This window comes from Balaenoptera musculus, chromosome 2 (genome assembly GCF_009873245.2).
Source record: "Balaenoptera musculus isolate JJ_BM4_2016_0621 chromosome 2, mBalMus1.pri.v3, whole genome shotgun sequence".
Taxonomy (NCBI): Eukaryota; Metazoa; Chordata; class Mammalia; order Artiodactyla; family Balaenopteridae; genus Balaenoptera; species Balaenoptera musculus.
Genome location: NC_045786.1, coordinates 15,295,176 through 15,315,734, shown reverse-complemented (window position 1 = coordinate 15,315,734; position 20,559 = coordinate 15,295,176). Strand labels below are relative to the sequence as shown.

At 37.0% G+C, this 20,559-nt stretch overlaps 1 long non-coding RNA gene across 2 annotated transcripts in view; it reads right to left on the bottom strand.

The window, feature by feature from the left end:
• Positions 1-214: 214 nt before the first annotated feature.
• LOC118889200 overlaps positions 215-20,559 on the bottom strand; it is a 58,904-nt gene continuing 38,559 nt past the window's right edge. For both annotated transcript variants that reach the window (XR_005018441.1, XR_005018437.1), the window contains 2 exons: positions 2,897-3,018; positions 215-2,137 (listed from right to left, as the gene is read on the bottom strand). This is a non-coding gene — a long non-coding RNA (uncharacterized LOC118889200). The remainder of the gene's footprint in view (positions 2,138-2,896; positions 3,019-20,559) is intronic.

The window sequence follows — 20,559 nt, the reverse complement described above, 5'->3', positions numbered from 1 at the left end:
ATTATTGTCAAGTATTGGCTCTATGGATATTCTGAAAATTATCCATTCTACTGTTCATGGACATTTTGGTCTGTTTCTAGTTTGGACAGTTTAGAGTTATATAAATAATGCTGCTATGAACATTCTTGGACATGCCTCTGGGTAAACAATGCATATATATGCATTTTTGCTAGGCGTGTACCTAAGAACGGAAACATGCATGAGGATATATGAATGCTTACCTTTAATACAAACTGCCAATGAATTTTCCAAAGTTTCTGTATCAATTTATTATCCCACCAGCATGACAGATTCTGTTGTTCCACATCTTTTCCAACATTTGGAATTGTCATTTTTAAATTGCAGTCATTCTATTGTGTACCTCATGTGGTTTTTACTTGCATTTTCCTCCTGTTTAATCACGTCAAGACCTTTTCTTATAATTTTTGGTCATTTAGTTAAACTCTCGTGAAATTCTTAATCAGATCTCTTGCTAATTTTTCTATTGGGTTGTCAAACTTGTCAATTTGTAAAAATTATTTGAATATTCTTCATTACAAACTCATTGTTGGATATACCTGTTGCATATACTTTCTCCACTCTTTTACACTCTTAGTAATCTTTTGATGAACAAAAATCTCTGGTTTTAATGCGGTCCTCTTTCTTTTTTAGGGCTAGTAAGTTTTGCATCTAATTTAAGAAATATATTTGTACTCTGTTGTCATAAAGATTTTCGATGTTACCTTCTAGATCCTTGATTGTTTTAACTTTTACATTTAGCTCTCAAACCCACCATTCTATTTTTTGTGAGATGGGTTAGGTAGGGGCTAAGTTTCATTTGTATTTTCCAATTAGCCTGCACATTTATTGACAAAACCATCTTTTTCCCACAGCACTGCAGTGTTACTTTCATCATCAGTTACTAAATTGTGGCTTCATGTAACAGCATTGATAAACATCAGAAAAATACAATTAAGCCAATAAAATGAAGTTGTAGAATAACATAAAGACTGAATTCATTTAAACATAGATTAAAACTTGCTATGAACACGTTATAAATAGTAACTTTTTTGGGGCCACAGCTTTAATGAAGCTATTAAGTGAAGGTAGTAATAACACTTGGGAAAGGGGTTAACTCTTAGCAAGGAGGGGAAAGGGTAGTAAAAGGGGCTCAGAGGCGACTTGAAAGGTATTTGTAAGTGTTCATTTTGTTATGATTATTTTCATATATTACAAATACTTAATATTTTTGTTTCTATTCAGTCTTTAAGAAAAATTTAAATGGTGATTGGCAAATTACCCAAGGGCAACCAAACAGTTTTAGTTTCAGCTTGTTCCTCTTTAACACCTCTTCATTGTCTACCCTTCAGGATTCTCCTTAGTTTCTTGTAGCTTAGCTACCTATTTAAGAAGGTGTTTTTTGTACTTTGTCCAGTATTTCTAAGTTTTCTGTTGGGAGGCTTTCCAGGATATGTATTTTTCCACATTGCAGGAAACTAAAGCCCTCCCATGTACTCCTTCTACATTGAATTCAATTCTCTACTGAATGCATTCAGTACAATTGACAACTCCCTATATCTTAGTATATTTTCCTTCCTTTGCATCTATGAAACCACAATCTTTGAATTTTACTACCTCACTGGACTCCTTTTCTCAGCCTCATTCTCTGGCTCCTTCTCTTGTGCAGATACCTAAATCTGGGTGTCCTAGGGTTCAGGACTAGGCCCTTTTCTATCTATATAATCTTTATCAGTCCCATAGCTTTAACTCACCAGTAGCTCCCAAATGTATATCTCCAGTGCTGGTCTCTCATTTTAGGACAAGATTTCTATATTCAGTTGTTTATTTGACATGTCCATTTGGATGTCTAATAGATACCTCAACTTAGTGTTTCAGAAATAGTTCTTGATTTTTCACCCCTCTCCTCAAGCCAGTTGGTATCAGTGGAGATTGAATTCAGCTGCAAATAAAAGAAACTATCAGTAAAATGACTTAAAAATATAAATTTTTTCTCTCTTTTATATGAAAGAGGGCTGAAGGTCTTCATTCAAAGCTGTTATGAAGGCTCCTTGGTCATCAGGTTTCTTTTTATGTTTCTGAGTCACACTGTCTTGGCAGGTGCCTCCGTCTTTCAAATCATTTCAGTATCCATCGTGGTCTTGGGACACCACCCATCATGTTCAGGTTTCAGGAGGAAGACGGGAAAGATAAAAGAGTGAAAAGGGAACATCACTTAGCTTGAAATAAATTTTCCAGAAATCTCACGTTATTTCCAATTATGTTTTGTTGGCCAGAACCCAGCCAATGGGCACACACCTAGCTGCAAGGAAAAGAAGACAAAAATATTTTTAGCTGGACCCATTTCCATCTTTAATATAAACTCTGAATGTTGTTACCAAAGAAGGAGGAGAGAAGTGGAACTGTGTGGCAGGTAGAGGGATCTTCCACACTATTTCTTCTTCAGTTCTTGCCATCTAAGTAAACAGAACTATTGTCTACCTAGTGATTCAGATAAAAATCCTAGGGTCATTCTTGATTCCTCCCCACATCTAATCTATCAGCCAGTCTTCTTAGTTTTCTTTCCACAGTACATCTTGAACCTATCACCTTCTCTCCCATTCCTCTGCTATCCCTTTAATGTAAGCCGTCATCATCTCCTGGGTAGATGTATTATTGCAGTGAACTCCCTATCAGGTCTCTTTTCTTCCGGTTTTCATCACCCATTCTCTTTACAGCAGCCAGTGTGCCAGTGTGGTTTGCTTTGGTTTTGCCTTTATGTTTGTTTGCTTTTTCTTCAATAAAGCCACATCGGCTTCCTACATAAGAGTTTTCAGTGGCTTCCTATGTACATAAAGACTCAGCTTCTTAACAATGGCCTGCATGAGCACCTGCATGTACCATCTCACCCTTTGCTTACCTTTTCCAGCAACAAAAGCTTCATGCATATCAAGTTCTTGCCATTTCAGAACTTTTGTGCCAGAACATGCTCCTTCCAGCAGTTTTGAATTTTGTCTCTTGTCTGTCTCTGGAACATAGGCTCTGTAAAGTCAGGAGGAGCTTGTCATAACTTTTCAGCCATGTTACCCACACCTGGAGCAAGACCTACCTAACTCCTGGTGGTGTTCAATATTGTTGAATGAACAAATATTCTTATTTGTGAGGCCATATGAAAATTTTATTTCTTATTATGGCTTATACTATATTCTAAATATTCTGAATGTTCCATAACAAACATGAATTCCTTTTGAATGTTAAAACAGTTTATTTTAGTGACAACATTAAATAATTTATAGTGTATAATTTGTAATGTATATAATTATTAAGTCTGAAGTTAACTAATTATTAGTTAAATTTACTAATATTTTAGAGCAGCACTTATAATATGTAAGATGTGGGCTAGGAACATCAGGTAATGAACAAATCAGGCACTCGTAACCTTAAGAAGCTTACAATTCAGATATGGAAACTAAGAAATAAGCAATTTATATTCTAAACCACACTTCAGTAAGTACTAACAAAGATACATAAATCGGATGTGAGTTATTACTATATATTGCCCCACCCCCAACTGGTACAGGTAGTATACTGTACTGTATAAACATGGCCTCTCATGCAGCTGTTATATAGACAAATTCAAGTTGTTACTTGTTCTTACAGCAAAAAGTTTCTTCCATACTGATTCACATTTTTATTACTTATTTCAAAAGCAAAACAAAAACAACCAGAAACAAAACAAGTAATAAAAAGTACCACTCCCTGAAGCAAGTTTCTGAGTGTACTTGCCATTGCTATGCAGGTATTAGGAAAGTTCTTTTTCAGGACTTGGCCTACCTTAGAGATGCTACTTAGCATGCTTCAGAAAAACTGAGCAGTGTACTCTGTGCTGCTTAATCTGCTTTTTTATTGGATAACAGCCTCAGGGAAAGGCACCATTAGAAAATCGAAGCAGAAAAACTTTAATGCCTCCAAAGAGCTCTAGAGATAAGGTATAAGTGAATTAAAAAAGGAAATATTAATAATCTTAGTTTATCTTAAAGAATAAATGCCTCATGACATTGAGAGATGTTCAGTAAGCTGTTTATTTATAAGAACTAAGACTAATATATTAAGCATTGTGAAATATAGTAATGTTATGGTGCTGTTTAAAGTTCAGTTTGATGATTCCTTTATCTTTTATTTTCCTAATTCTTGAGAGAGGCATTCGTAGTTATAGTTTTATTAATATGAGGCATCCTCAGAATTCTAAATATAAACTACTTAATAATAATTATTATTATTACTATTATAGATACCATTTATTGTGCAGTGTACTCTGCAAAGATTGAGAGATTTAATATGTTATTTTTCCTATATTCTTTTAAAGCCTAAACATGGCTGGGTTCATCTTAAGTATTTAATACATATTTGTTTATTTTACTGTAATGTTGAGAAAACACTGTATTGGGAATTATAAATAAAATATTACTCTTAACTGTGTCACTTGCTAAATGGAATACCTTGGCTGGTTTTTCATAGACTACATAATTGCTAAGGTTTCCCCTAGCTGTAAATCCTATAGTTTTCTTTCTTTCTCCCCCACCTTCTCTTTCTCTTTCTTGTTCTATCTCATTCTTTCTCTCTGTCTTTCTGTATCTTCCTTTCTTTTTCCCTTCCTTCCTTCCTTTTTGGGTCAACGAACAAACTTTCCCAGTTATAGATATAGATATAGTTATCAACAAGCGTTTGTTGAATGCCTACTGATAAAATACCAGCTGTTGTTTCACTTACTGGAATTCAGCAGTTAAGATAAGAACAGTCAGTGAACAACCAGTCTTTGCATTCTTATGGAGTTCAGAGTTTGTCTTCCTTGAGGGAAGACTCTGCCTGATTCATTCATATGTTCTTCCATGGTGTATAGAAGAGAGCATTTACTCTGTTGATGCTTTAAGGGAAAAGCTAATGAATGTAGAGCAGAAAGAAAGAGTGAAATGAACTTTTGACCCCTTCAGGTTTGAAAAGGCAATTCTGTCCTTGATGAAGTGTAATTAAGGAAACACTGGATGGCCTCAGAGAGTTTGAACCAAGGAGACAAAAACGTAGGTAATTAAAGGCATTTCTGTTTATGTGTTCATCTTCCATAGCAGTTTAATTTTCACAAACTATCCACCAGTGTCCCTAAAAACCCTTCACTACTCTGAATTTAGACCTTTATGATTAGCTGACAGACATTTTAAGCTGTCACAAAAAAGGAACTCTTTCAGGCTGTAGTTCAATTTCAGTAACATCACCATTTATGTCTACTAGTTTTTGTAATTATTTTAATATCTTACTACATTTTTTATCCTTTTATGAAAAATATGAAAACTGGAAAACACTCCGACTCAGAGAGCAAAAAGTATGACTCATAAGCCTACTCTATTTTAAATAACATTGGAAAATGTTTGAAAAAATTATATTGTAACCAGATTCTCACTAGATTTAAGCAAGTATACTATGCATTTGACTGTCAAAACAAAAAACCAAATTTAAGAACGTGTATGGAATGTTGGAATTTCATCATTGACGATTAGGTCTAACAAAAAAAGATAGCTTTTTTATTCTTCAGACTCTAAGAGAAACTTCCTGTATTTGCCTAATATTTGACTGCTTTACATGAGACTTTCACACATTATCAGAAATGCATTAAGTGTTAAAGTGTACCCACAAATGGGGGTGTCTGGTAGCCAGTTGGCGGTAGTATTCCCACTCCTCACCAAAAGCATCCTTCCCCTTCATTTCTCCTTTTCTTTCTCTTTTCTTCTTCTGTCACCTTTATTGTTCCTATGTGCATTTTCTCTGCTTCTGCGTTAGTCCTGTTAGTGACACCTAAAGGGACCCGCAAGCATTGCAGACCTCATGATAGAGCTAGAGAAGCTAGAGTGGGTTGACTTCTATGAATTTTAAATGTTTGGAATTTTTGGCACCTGTGGGCTTTTCCTCTTTTTTTCAATAATGTTTCTGAGAGTTTGAGGAGACTTGTTAACCTTAGAAATGCTTGACTGGCTCTGCATGGCATAGTGGAAAATGTGTATGTGTACGAACCCTGGATTAAAAGCTTGGCTCTATCATTAATTAGCTACATAACGCTGAACTAGTTACTTATATACTTAGAAACTCAGTTTTTTCATTTATAAAATGTGTATTAAAATATTGATCACTTGATATTATTGTGAAGATTAAGTATAGACATATATAAAGCATGTGCATATAGTAGACATTCAATAAATGGTGTTATTGTCATGAGGACTAATTACAGTAATTATTTGTTCTATTATATTGGAGTAAATTACTTTTATATTTAAAACATGGATACAATTTAATGAAAGTAAAGGTTCTCCGTTTAAAAATACCCTTAAAAGCAAGGCAGAGACCAAGATGGCAGAGTAGAAGGACGTGGAGCTCACCCCCCCCCCAACAAACAAACACATCAAAAATACATCTACATGTGGAACAATTCTCACAGAAAACCAACTGAAAACTGGCAGAAGACTTCTTATAGAACCGAAGCTGCAAGAAAGATCCCCACGTAACTGGGTAGGACAAAAACATAAAAGCGTCAGGACAGGACTGGCAAACCTGGAAGGGAGCTGTGAAAAAGGAAAGGTTCCCTTGCCCTGGGAACCCCTTCACCATCTGGGAGGCCTGCTGAGACAGATAGGGAGCTGAAGGGGTCTGGTCTCTGCTCGGAAGGAGTGTGTGCTTGCTGGCTTGCTAGCAATCAGGGCAGAAAGAGACACATGCTGACGGCTGCCACTTTGCTGCACTTCCCAGCCTGAAACACGTGCCAGGTGGGGCTGCTAGTATGTGCAGCAGCTAGGTGCTGAAACTCAGGCTTCAGTGGAAGGACTCTGAGAGAGGACTTGGTCTAGCTGTGTAGGCAGCCTGAAAGGCCTGGAGTGTGGTCCAAGCTGCCATTGTTAGCGCATGCAGGGAGTGGCGTGGCTCTGTCATAGGAGCTCCATTGTCAGCATGCTCACAGCAGGGAGCAAGCAGCTCTGGTGGCAGGCTTTGTGAGTGAGCACACGGTGGGGATGTGGATGATATCTAAGCCTATTTTGAGTGCTCCCACAGTGGGGGTGGGTCCAAGGGTGGGTCCAGCAACAGCCACTTTGTTGGTGCACACACCGGGTGGCGGGCAGCATCACAGAATCATGTGTACTCTGCGGACAGCCCCTAGGGAGGAGTATACAGTGGGCCCTTTCCCAGTGGAGTGCTCCAGTCCCACCTACTTCACACCACAGCTGGGAGCTGGATCTGGGCAGACAGGCCCTGGGAGAGTCCTACCATAGAGGCAGCCCAGGTTCTAGGAGGCAGCACAACCACCTCTATTCCTGCAGCCACAATGCCTTAGGCCCTAGGACTAGCCTAGCATTATCTGGGATGAACACAATGGAGAAAGGGATGCAACACTGGGCTGCTTCTGGGTAGAACTGAGGATACCTGTATGGTTGTGCATAGGTTGTCTTTGAACACACAGGCCTCACTTGAGTGCTCACCTCCTTGGGGACAGAGCACGCACACAAGGGCAACAGAGCCTTATCAAACCTGACCCTCAGGGGCTCTACTCACACAACGGGGGAGCAGACCCCACCCCTGACAGGTCTGTGACAACCACACAGCAAAGAGGAGGCTGCACCCAATTCCAGACCAGGCTCCGGTCACCGCAACACTAATCAATCACACCCCCTATCAAAGGGATGACAGCCACCACACCCTTTGGTATGTATGTCTGCCATGTCTTTTTTCAAACAGCCCTCACACCAAAAATATTGGACTCACACAGTTTATACAGGGACGCTCCCACATAAAAACAGCCCTTCAAGACCACAGTAGTTAATGTTTCTCCTAAATCCATAGAGACAGAGAAATTTGAATAAAATGAAAAAGCAGAGGAATTGCTCCCAATTAAAAGGACAAGAGAAATCCCCTGAAAGAAGAAACAATGAAACAGGCCTCTCCAGTCTACTAGACCCCAAGTTCAAAAAGGATGTAATAAAAATGCTAAAGGAATTAAGAAAGATTATCGATAGAAATGCAGGTCACTGCAACAAGGAGCTAGAAGCTATAAAGAGGAACCAAACAATGTTAGACAACTCAATTGCAATTGAGTTGCCAAGGTACAAGTCAAGCTAAAAGCAATGAATGGCAGACTGAATAATGCAGAAGAACGAATAAATGATATGGAAGATAAAATAGTGGAAACCATCCAATCAAAACAGCAGACAGAAGACAAATCTGAAAAAATGAAAGCAACATGTGAGATCTATGGTATAACGTGTGTCAACCTGTCATCATAAGGGTTCCTGAAGGAGAAGAAAGAAAAGGGGATCAAAACTGTATTTGGGAGAGGCAGAGATAAGATGGCAGTAGAAGGATGTGAGTACACCTCTTCTTACAAAATCACCAAAATGACAAGTAACTGCTAAACAACCATCAACAAAAAAATGCTTAAACCTACCAAAAAAGATTCCTACATCCAAAGACAAAGAAGAAGCCACGAGATAGTAGGAGGGACGCAATCATGATAAAATCAAATCCCATACCCACCGGGTTGGCAACCCACAAACTGGAAAATAATTATATCTCAGAGGTTCTCCCACAGGAGTGAAAGTTCTGAGCCCCATGTCAGGCTCCCTAGCCTGGGGGTCTGACAGCAGAAGGAGGATCCCCCCGGGAATCTGCTTTGAAGGCCAGTGGAGTTTGATCACAGGAATTCCACAGGACTGGGGGAAACAGAAACTCCACACTTGGAGGGGACACACAGGGTCTCGTGTGCACCAGGACACAGGGGAAAAACCAGTGACCTCATAGAGGCATGGACCAGAACTACTTCCTGGTATTGAAGTGTCTACTGCGGAGTGGGGTGGGGGAAGCTGTGGCTCACTACAGGGACAAAGACACTGGCAGCAGTAGTTCTGTGGAGTACTCATTGGCATGAGCTCTCCTGGAGGCCACCATTTTCTCACCAAAACCTGGCCCCACCCGACAGCCTGTAGGCTCCAGTGCTTGGATGCCTCAGGGGAAACAATGAACAGGGCAGGAACACAGCCCCGCCCATCGGCAGACAGGCTACTTAAAGACAGGCTACTTAAAGTCTTCCTGAGCCCACAACTGCTCACTAAACACACCCCTTGACACGGCCCTGCCCACCAGAGGGACAAGACCCAGTTCTACCCACCAGTGGGCACGAACCAGTCCCTCCCACCAGGAAGCCTGCACAAGCCTCTTAGACCAGCCTTATTCATCAGGGGGCAGACAGCAGAAGCAAGAACTACAACCCTGCAGCCTGCAGAACAGAAACCTCAATCACAGAAAGTGAGATAAAATGAGACAGCAGAGGAATATGTCCCAGATGAAGGAACAAGATAAAACCCCAGAAGAACAACTAAGTGAAGTGGAGATAGGCAATCTACCCAAAAAAGAATCCAGAGTAGTGATGGTAAAGATGATCCAAGATCTCAGAAAAAGAATGGAGGCACAGACCGAGAAGAGAAAAAAATGTTTAAAAAGACCTAGAAGAACTAGAGAACAAACAAACAGAGATGAACAATACAATAACTGAAATGAAAAATACCCTAGAAGGAATCAATAGAATAAGTGAGGCAAAAGAATGGATAAGTGAGCTGGAAGACAGAATGGTGGAAATAGCTGCCATGGAACAGAATAAAAGAATGAAAAGAAACGAGGACTTCCTGAGAGACCACTGGGAAAATATTAAATGCACCAGCATTCGCAATATGAGGTCCCAGAAGGAGAAGAGAGAGAGACTGGCCCTGAGAAAATATTTGAAGAAGTAATAGCTGAAAAATTCCCAAACATGGGAATTGAAGCAGTCACCCAAGTCCAGGAAGCACAGAGAGTCTCAGGCAGAATAAACCCAAGGAGGTACATGCTGAGACACATAGTAAGCAAATTGACAAAAAATTGAAGACAGAGAGAAAAATAAAAGCAACAAGGGAAAAGCAACAAATAATATACAAAGGAATTCACATAAGATTATCAGCTGATTTCTCAGCAGAAACTCTGCAGGCCAGAAGCGAGTGGCATGATATATTTGAAGTGATGAAAGGGATAAACCTACAACCAAGAATACTCTATCCAATAAGTCTCTCATTCAGATTCGATGGAGAAATCAAAAGATTTACAGACAAGCAAAAGCTAAGAAAATTCAGCACCACCAGACCAGCTTTGCAGCAAATGTTGAAGGAAATTTTCTTGGTGGAAAAGAAAAGGCCACAACTAGAAACAAGAAAATTACAAATGGAAAAGCTCATCGGTAAAGGCAAACATACAATAAAGGTAGGAAATCATCCACACACAAATATGATACCAAAACCAGCAGTTGTGAGGAGAGTACAAATGCAGGATATTGGAAATGCATTTGAAATTAAAAGACAAGCAACTGAAAACAATCTTTGTGTGTGTGTTTGTGTGTGTGTGTGTGTGTGTGTGTGTGTATATATGTATAGACTGATCTGTCAAAACCTCATGGTAACCACAAACTGAACATCTACAATAGATAGACAAAAAGGAAAAAGGAATCCAAACACAAAACTAAAGTTATCAAATCACGAAGAGAACAAAAGAGGAAGGGGAGAAAAAAGACCTACAGAAACAAATCCAAAACAATGAACAAAATGGCAGTAAGAACATACATATCAATAATCATGTAAATGTAAACAAATTAAATACTTCAAAAGACAGAGACTGGCTGAATGGATTAAAAAACAAGACCCATATATATGCTGTCTACAAGAGACCCACTTCAGATCTTGGGAGACATACAGACTGAAAGTGAGAGGATGGAAAAACGTATTCTGTGCAAATGGAATTCAAGAGAAAGCAGGAGTAGCAATACTCATATTAGACAAAATAGACTTTAAAATAAAGACTGTTAAAAGAGACGAAGGATACTACATGATCAAGGGATCAATACAAGAAGATATAACAATTGTAACTATACATGAACCCAACATAGGAGCACCTCAATATATAAGGCAAATGATAACAGCCATAAAAGGAGAAATCAACAATAACACAGTAACAGTGGGGGCTCTAACACCCCACTTTCATCAATGGACAGATCATTCAGACAGAAAATCAATAAGAAAACACAGGTCTTAAATGACACATTAGAAAACATAGACTTAATTGATATTTATAGAGCATTCCAACTGAAAGAAGGAGAATACACATTCTTTTCGAGTGCACATGGAACATTTTCCAGGATCATATGCTGGGCCACAAAGCGAGCCTCAGTAACTTTAAGAAAATTGAAATCATATCAAGCATCTTTTCCGACCACAATGCTATGAGATAAGAAATCAACTACAAGAAGAAAAAAGCTGTAAAAAACACAAATATGTGGATGCTAAACAATATGCTACTAAACAACCAGTGGATCACTGAAGAAGCCAAAGAGGAAATAAAAAAATACCTAGAGACAAATGAAATGGAAACACGATCCAAAACCTATGGGATGCAGCAAAAGCAGTTCTAAGAGGGAAGTTTATAGCAATACAAGCTTACCTCAGGAAACAAGAAAAATCTCAAATAAACAACCTAACCTTACACCTAAAGCAACTAGAGATAGGAGAACAAACAAAACCCAAAGTTAGTAGTAGGAAAGAAATCCTAAAGATCAGAGCAGAAACAAATGAAATAGAGACAAAGAAAATAGAAAAGATCAATGAAACTAAAAGTTGGTTCTTTGAAAGGATAAACAAAATTGATAAACCTTTAGCCAGACTCATCAAGAAAAAAAGGGAGAGGGCTCAGTAAAATTAGAAAAGAAAAAGAAGTTACAATGGACATCACTAAAATACAGAGAATCATAAGAGACTACTACAAGTAACTATATGCCAATAAAATGGAGAACCTGGAAGAAATGGACAAATTCTTAGAAAGGTGCAATCTCCCAAGACTGAACCAGGAAGAAATAGAAAATATGAACAGACCAATCACAAGTATTGAAATTGAAACTGTGATTTAAAAACTCCCAACAAACTAAAGTCCAGGACCAGATGGCTTCATAGGCAAATTCTATCAAACATTTAGAGAAGAGTTAACGCCTATACTTTTGAAACTATTCCCAAAAAATCTGCAGAGGGAGGAACATTCCCAAACTCATTCTATGAGGCCACCATCATTCTAGTACCAAAGCCAAACAAAGATACCACAAAAAAAGAAAATTACAGGCTGAGATTACTGATGAATATAGACGAAAAAATCCTCAACAAAATGCCAGCAAACCTAATCTAACAATGCATTGAAAGGATAATGCACCATGAACACATAGCATTTTTCCCATGGACACAAGGATTTTTCAATATCCACAAATCAGTCAGTGTGATACACCACATCAACAAATTGAAGAATAAAAACCATATGATTGTATCAATAGATGCAGAAAAAAAAGCTTTTGACAAAATTCCATGGCCATTTATGATAACTCTCCAGAAAGTGGGCATAGAGGGAACATACCTCAACATAATAAAGGCCATATGTGATAAACCTACAGCTAACATCATACTCAACAGTGAAAAGCTGAAAGCATTTCCTCTAGCATCAGGAACAAGACAAGGATGTCCACTCTCACCATTATTCAACATAGTTTTGGAAGTCCTATCTATGGCAGTCAGAGAAGAAAAAGAATTACAAGGAATCAAAATTGGAAAAGAAGAAGTAAAACTGTCACTGTTTGCAGATGACATGACAGTATACATAAAAAATCCTAAAGATGCTGCCAGAAAACTACTAGAGCTCATCAATGAATTTGGTAAATTTGCAGCATACAAAATTAATATATAGAAATCTGTTGCATTTTTGTACACTAACAATGAAAGATCAGAAAGAGAAATTAAAGAAACAATCTCCTTTATCATTGCATCAAAAAGAATAAAATACCTAGGAATAAACCTACCTAAGGAGGTAAAAGACCTGTACATCGAAAACTGTAAGATACTAATGAAAGAAGTCAAAGATGACAGAAACAGATGGAAAGATATAGCATGTTTTTGGATTAGAAGAATCAATATTGTCAAAATAACTATACTTCCCAAGGCAATCTACAGGTTCAATGCAATCCCTATCAAATTACCAATGGAATTTTTCACAGAACTGGAACAAAAAATATTAAAATTTGTATGGAGAAACAAAAGACCCCAAATAGCCAAAGCGATCTTGAGAAAGAAAAATGGAGCTAGAGGAATCAGGCTCCCTGACTTCAGGCTATACTACAAAGCTACATTCATCAAAACAGTATGGTACTGTCACAGAAACAGAGATAGAGATCAATGGAACAGGATAGAAAGCCCAGAAATGAACCCAAGCACCTATAGTCAATTAATTTATGACAAATGAGGCAACACTATACAATGGAGAAAAGACAGTCTCTGCAATAAATGGTCCTGGGAAAACTGGACAGCTACATGTAAAAGAATGAAATTAGAACATTCTTTAACACCATACACAAAAATTAACTCAAAGTGGGTTAAAGACCTAACTGTAAGACCTGACACTCTAAAAATCTTATAGGTAAACAGAGGCATAAACACTCTTTGATATAAATCTCAGGAATATGTTTTTTGATCTGTCTCCTAGAGTAGTGGAAATAAAAACAAAAATAAATGGGACCTATGTAAACTCAAAAGCTTTAGCACTGCAAAGGAAACCATAGAAAGACAGCCCACAGAATGGGAGAATATATTTGCAAGTGAAGCAACTGACAAGGGATTATTCTCCAAAATCTACAAACAGCTCGTGTAGCTCAATATCAAAAAAACAGACAACCCAATCAAAAAATGGGGAGAAGATCTAAATAGATATTTCTCCAAAGAAGGCAAAAAAGATGCTCAGCATCACTAATTATTAGAGAAATGCAAATCAAAGTACAATGAGATATCACCTCACACCAGTCAGAATGGCCATCATCTAAAAGTCTAAAAACAATAAATGCTGGAGAAGGTGTGGAGAAAAGGGAACCCTCCTACACTGTTAGTGGGAATGTAAATTGGTACAGCCCCTATGGAGAAGAGTATCGACGTTCCTTAAAAAACTAAAAATAGAGCTATGATATTATACAGCAGTCCCACTCCTGGGCATATATTCAGAGAAAACCATGGTGTGAAATGATTCATGCACCCCAGTATTCACTGCAGCACTATGTACAATAGCCAACACGTGGAAGCAACCTAAATGTCTGACAGATGAATGGATAAAGAAGATGTGGTACGTATATACAGTGGATTAATACTCAGCCATTAAAAAGAATGAAATAATGCCATTTGCAGCAATGTGGATGGGCCTGAAGATTATCATAGTAAGTGAAGGATGTCAGACAGAGAAAGGTACACATCATATGATATCACTTGTATGTGGAATCTAAAATATGACACAAATGAACCTGTCTATGAAACAGACTCACGGACTTAGAAAACAGACTTATGGTTACCAAAGGGGAAAGGTGTGGGGGGGGTGGACAAATAAATTGGGAGTTTGTGATTGACATGTACACACTACTATATTTAAAACAGATAACCAGCAAGGGCCTACTGTATAGCACAGGGAACTCTGCTCAGTATTCTGTAATAACCTAAATGAGAAACAAATTTTTAAAAGAACAGATATACGTATATGTATAAATGAATCACTTCGCTATTCAACTAACACAATGTTGTTAGTCAACTACAATATAAAATACAACTTAAAAAAAAATTAAAACAATAAAAATTTACAAAAAATGGAACTCAAGCATAATACAAAAGAATACCATCAAACCGTAAAAGGAAAAACAAAAGGAATAAACACAGAAGAACTATAGAATCAACTGGAAAAGAAGGTTTAAAATGGCAACAACTACGTACTTATCAATAATTACTTTAAATATCGGTATACTAAATGCTCTGATTAAAAGACACAGAGTGGTAGAATGGATAATAAAAGAAGAACGTTCAGCATGCTGCCTACAAGAAACTCGCTTTAGGGCAAAGACACACATAGACTGAAAGTGAGAAGACGAAAAAAGTATTTCATGCAAATGGAGATGGTGAGAAGGATGGTTTAGTGATACTTATATCAGATAAAATAGGCTTTAAAACAACACCTATAAACAAAGACAAAGAAGTCCACTATATAATGATAAAGGAATCAATACAAGAAGAGAACATTACACTTGTTAACATATATGCACCCAATATAAGAGGACCTAAATATATAAAACAAGTGCTGATCAAAGGGAGAGATTGACAGGAATACAATAATAGTAGGAAACTTTAATGCCCCACTGACACCAATGGACATATCTTCCAGTCAGAAAACCAATAAGGCAAAAGAGATCCTAAATGACACAGAACAGTTGGACTTAATTGATACCTATAAGACACTACGTCCAAAAAAATACATTCTTTTCAAGCACGCATAGAACATTCTCTAGTATAGACCACATACTAGGAGACAAAACAAGCCTCAATATATTTAGGATAGAAATTATTTCAAATAGCTTCTCTGATCACATTGGTATGAAACTAGAAATCAGACACAGAAATAAAAATGAGAAAAAACAAATGGAGACAAAACAACATGCTACTAAAAAACCAATGGGTCAATGATGAAGTCAAAGAAGAAATCAGAAAATACCTCTAGAAAAACGACAATGAATACACAACCTTACAACATCTATGGAATGCAGCAAAAGCAGTTCTAAGAAGGATGTTCATAGCAATACAGAGATTTCTCAAGAGACAAAAATCTCAAATTACCTAACCTACCACCTAAAGGAATTATGAAAAGAAGAAAACAAAACCCCAAGTAAGCAGGAGGAAGGAAATAAAGATTAAAGAGGAAATAAATAGATATTAAAAAGAAATAGAAAAGATCAATAAAACAAAGAGCTGGTTTTTTGAAACAATAAGCAAAATCTACAAACCTCTAGCCAAGCTCACCAAGAAGGAAAGAGAGAGGACCCAAATAAACAAAATAAGAAATTAAAGAGGAGAAATAACAACCAATATCACAGAAATACTAAAAGTCATAAGATAATACTATGAACAATTACATGCCAACAAATTGGAGTACCTAAAAGAAACAGAGAAGTTTCTAGAAACATATAGCCTGCAAAAATTGAGTCAAGAAGAAACAATAATTTGAACAGACTGGTCACTAATAGTGAAATAGAATCTGTAATTAAAAAAAAAAAACTCCCCACAAACGAAAGTCCAGAACTGTATGGCTTCACTGGGGAATTCTATCAAACATACAAAGAAGAACTTATAGCTATCTTTCTCAAACTATTTCAAAAAACTGAAGCAGAGGGAACTCTCCTAAAGTCACCATATGAAGCCACCATCACCCTGATACCAAAACCAGACAAAGACACTACAAAAAAGAAAATTACAGGCCAACATATTTGATGAATAAAGGAGCAAAAATCCTTAACAAAATTTTAGCAAACTTACTCCAACAATACATAAAACAAATTATACACCATGATGAAGTTGGATTCATTCCAGGGTTGCAAGGATGGTTCAGCATACATAAATCAATTGGTGTGGTACACCACATTAACAAGAAAAGACAAAAACCACATGATCATCTGAATAGTTGTGGAAAAGGTATTTGATAACATTCAATATCCATTCAAGATAAAACCTCCCACTGAAGTGGGAACATATCTCAACATAATAAAAACCATTTATGAAGAACTCACAGCCAACATAATACTCAAGGGTGAAAAGCTGAAAGCCTTCCCACTAAATTCTGGAACAAGACAAGGATGCCCACTGTCACCACTTCTATTCAACACAGTATTGGCATTCTTAGCCACAGCAAGCACACAAGAAATTAAAGGTATCCAAGTTGAAAGGAGAGATAAAATTGTCATTATATGCAGATGTATAGAAAACCCTAAAGATTTCACACAAAACTATTAGAACTAATAAATGAATTCAGCAAGGTAGCAGGGCACAAGATTAATATACAGAAATCATGCATTTCTTTATACTAACAATGAAATATTAGAAAGTAAAATATATATATACCATTCAAAATTGCATCAAAAAAATAAAATACCCAGGAATAAATCTAACAAAGGAGGTTAGAGACCTCTAGGATGAGAACTATAAAACATTGATAAAGGTAACTGAAGGTGATTCAAATAAATGGGAAGATATCTCATGCTCTTTGATTAGAAGTATTAATATTGTCAAAATGGTCATACTACCAAAAGCAGTCTTCAAATTTAATGTGATCTCTGTCAAATTACCTGTGACATTTTTCATACAACTACAAAAAATAATCCTAAAATTTATATGGAATCACAAAAGACCCATAATTGCCAAAGCAATCCTGAGGAAAAAGAACAAAGCTAGAGGCATTACCCTCCCAGACTTCAGACAATACTACAAAGCTACAGTGATCAGAACAGCATTGTATTGGCACAAAAACAGACATATAGATCAATGGAACAGAATAGAGAGCTCAGAAATAAACCCAGACAACTACGGTCCATTAATCTTAAACAAAGGAGACAAAAGTATACAATGAAGAAAAGACAGTGTCTTCAGCAAGTGGTTTGGGAAATCTGGACAGCCTCATGTAAATCAGTGAAATTAGAATGCTCCCTCCCACTATATACAGAAATAAATTTAAAGTGGTGTATAGACTTAAAAGTAAGACATGACACCATAAAACTCCTGGAAGAGAACAGAGGCAAAACATTCTCTGACATATATTGTAGCAATATTTTCTTAGATCAGTCTCCCAAGGCAAAAGAAATAAAAGCAAAAATAAACAAATGAGACCTAATCATACTTAAAAGCTTTTGCACAATTGACATATATACACTACCAAATGTAAAATAGCCAGTGGGAAGCAACTGCGTGGCACAGGGAGATCAGCTCAGTGCTTTGCAACCACCTAGATGGGTGGGATAAGGAGGGTAGGAGGGAGATGCAAGAGGGAGGGGATATGGGGATATACTTATGCATATAGCTGATTCACTTTGTTATACAGCAGAAACTAACAACACTGTAAAGCAATTATACTCCAATAAGGATCTTAAAAAAAAAAAAAGCTTTTGCACAGCAAAGGAAGCCATCAAAAAAACAAAGAGAAAACCTATGGATTAGTTGAAAATATTTTCAAATGATACAAACAACAGGTGTTAATTTCCAAAAATACAAGCAGCTCATACAACTTCATATGAAAGAAACAAACAACCCAAACAATGGGCATAACACCTAAATAGACATTTCTGTAAAGAAGACATACAAATGGCCAACAGGCACATGAAAAGATGCTCAACATTGGTAATTATTATATAAGTGAAAATCAAAACCATAATGAGGTATTACCTCACACTGGTCAGAATGACTATCATCAAAAAGTCTACAAATAATAAATAATGGAGAGGGTGTGGAGAAAAGGGAACCCTCCTACACTGTTGGTAGGAATGTAAATTGGTGCAACCACTATGGAAAACAGTATGGTGGTTGCTTAAAAACTAAAAATAGAGCTACCATATGATACAGCAATCTCACTCCTGGGCATATATCCAGAAAAGATGAAAACCCCAACTCAGAAAGATACATGCACCCCATTCTTCATAGCACTATTTACAGTAACCAAGACATGGAAGCAACATAAGTGTCCATCAAGAGATGCATGGATAAAGATGTGGTATGTATACTCAATGGAATACTACTTAACCATGAAAAAGAATAAAATAATGCCATTTGCAGCAACATGGATGGACCAAGAGATTGTCATACTGAGTGAAGTAAGTCAGACACAGAAAGACAAATATCATATGATATTGCTTATATGTGGAATCTAAAAAAAAAAAAAAAAATGCAAATGTACTTATTTACAAAATAAGAGTCACGAATGTAGAAAACAAACTGATGGTTACCAAGGGATAAGGTGGGGGAGGGACAAATTGGGAGACTGGGACTGACACATAAACACTGCTACATATAAAATAGATAACTAGTAAGGACCTATGGTATAGCCCAGGGAACTCTACTCAATACTCTGTAATGGCCTATATGGGAAAAGAATCTTTAAAAAAAAAAAGGGTGTATGTAAAACTGATTCATTTTGCTGTATAGCAGAAACTAACACAACATTGTGAATCAACTATACTCCAATAAAATTTTTAAAAAAATATTAAAATAAAAGACTTTTAAAAATGGAAATATAAAAGAAAAAGTAAGTTAATTGTTAAAGTAGATCTTTATTTAAAAAAAGGTAATGAACAAGATTTATAGATTTCCTTATAACACAGAGATACCAAAATGGTACTAAGTCATGACCATCCTCATTATCTTTAATTAGTGAAACAAGAAAACTCCCAAGAATGAGAGGAATTCAGAGAACTTATACCTGAAAATGAAGCAACAATCAGTGCTGAATGTCTGTTTCTTTTCACTTATCTAGCACTGTAAAGGCCTTTAAATAATTCCAGGGAGCACACAGAGTAGCCATTAAAACTATCAAAAACCAACAGCCAAGAGAAGAACATGAATCATTTTGTTTCTTTAATATACTTATTGCTTTAATACATTTCCTTTCTTCCTCCCCAAATCATTTTTTTCCTTCTCTATCCTATATAGTGACTTCTTTTGTCAGAATCTCAAAACTCTTCTTTCCACTCTTTTTATCCTCCCTCATGATTGTTTTCATTTGTAATCTGTTGATTGTACACTGTAAGGTATAAGGACAACTTATGAATGTGCTGAGCTTAGTACCAACATTATTAAACAGAAAAAAATATGAGTTCTGAAAAGCAAATCATGGGCATGGAAACTGTTGGGTCTTTTTGTTTTTGGCTGCATTGGGTCTTTGTTGCTGTGTGCAGGCTTTCTCTAGTTGTGGTGAGTGGGGACTACTTTCGTTGTGGTGTGCGGGCTTCTCACTGTGGTGGCTTCTCTTGTTGTGGAACACGGGCTGTAGGCACGCAGGCTTCAGTAGTTGTGGCTTAGTTGCTCCGTGGCATGTGGGATTTTCTCGGACCCCAACAGGGAAGCCCCGTTTGTCTTCTGAAAAGCAATGTGCATGTAGAATAAAGTTCACATTCTCTGCTAGGGTTTCTGTCATAAAGGTGATGGGTTAGGTCTTCAATAATGGATAGGATAAGAAATGAAGATGTAATAAGGAGTTGGCTGTACATTTTGGGTAAAGTTAATGACATGAGCAAATAGGGACAGAAAGAATACAGGTTTTAGCGTGCAGAGTAAGTCATCGACTTCCAAGGCTACTGAAAGAAGAGGTAAAAAGTTGGACAATACTGAGGATAGCTTTGAATGATAGTCCAAGGAGGCTGAACCCTAGTGAAGGTTTCTGAGAGGGAAAGAGCATAACATCTCCAAGAAATTATTCTGGCAACTGAGTGGATAAGAAGCAACATAGACAGAAGTGTGGTTTACTAGTAATTATAAAAAATCCAGGCCCAAGTTTGTAAGTGTCTGAAATATGAAATTTTTAAAGTGGGGAACAAAATAGAGGTCGAATGGAAACAAGAAGAAATAAAATGTATGAGGTCAGAAACAAAAACTTCTCAAACTA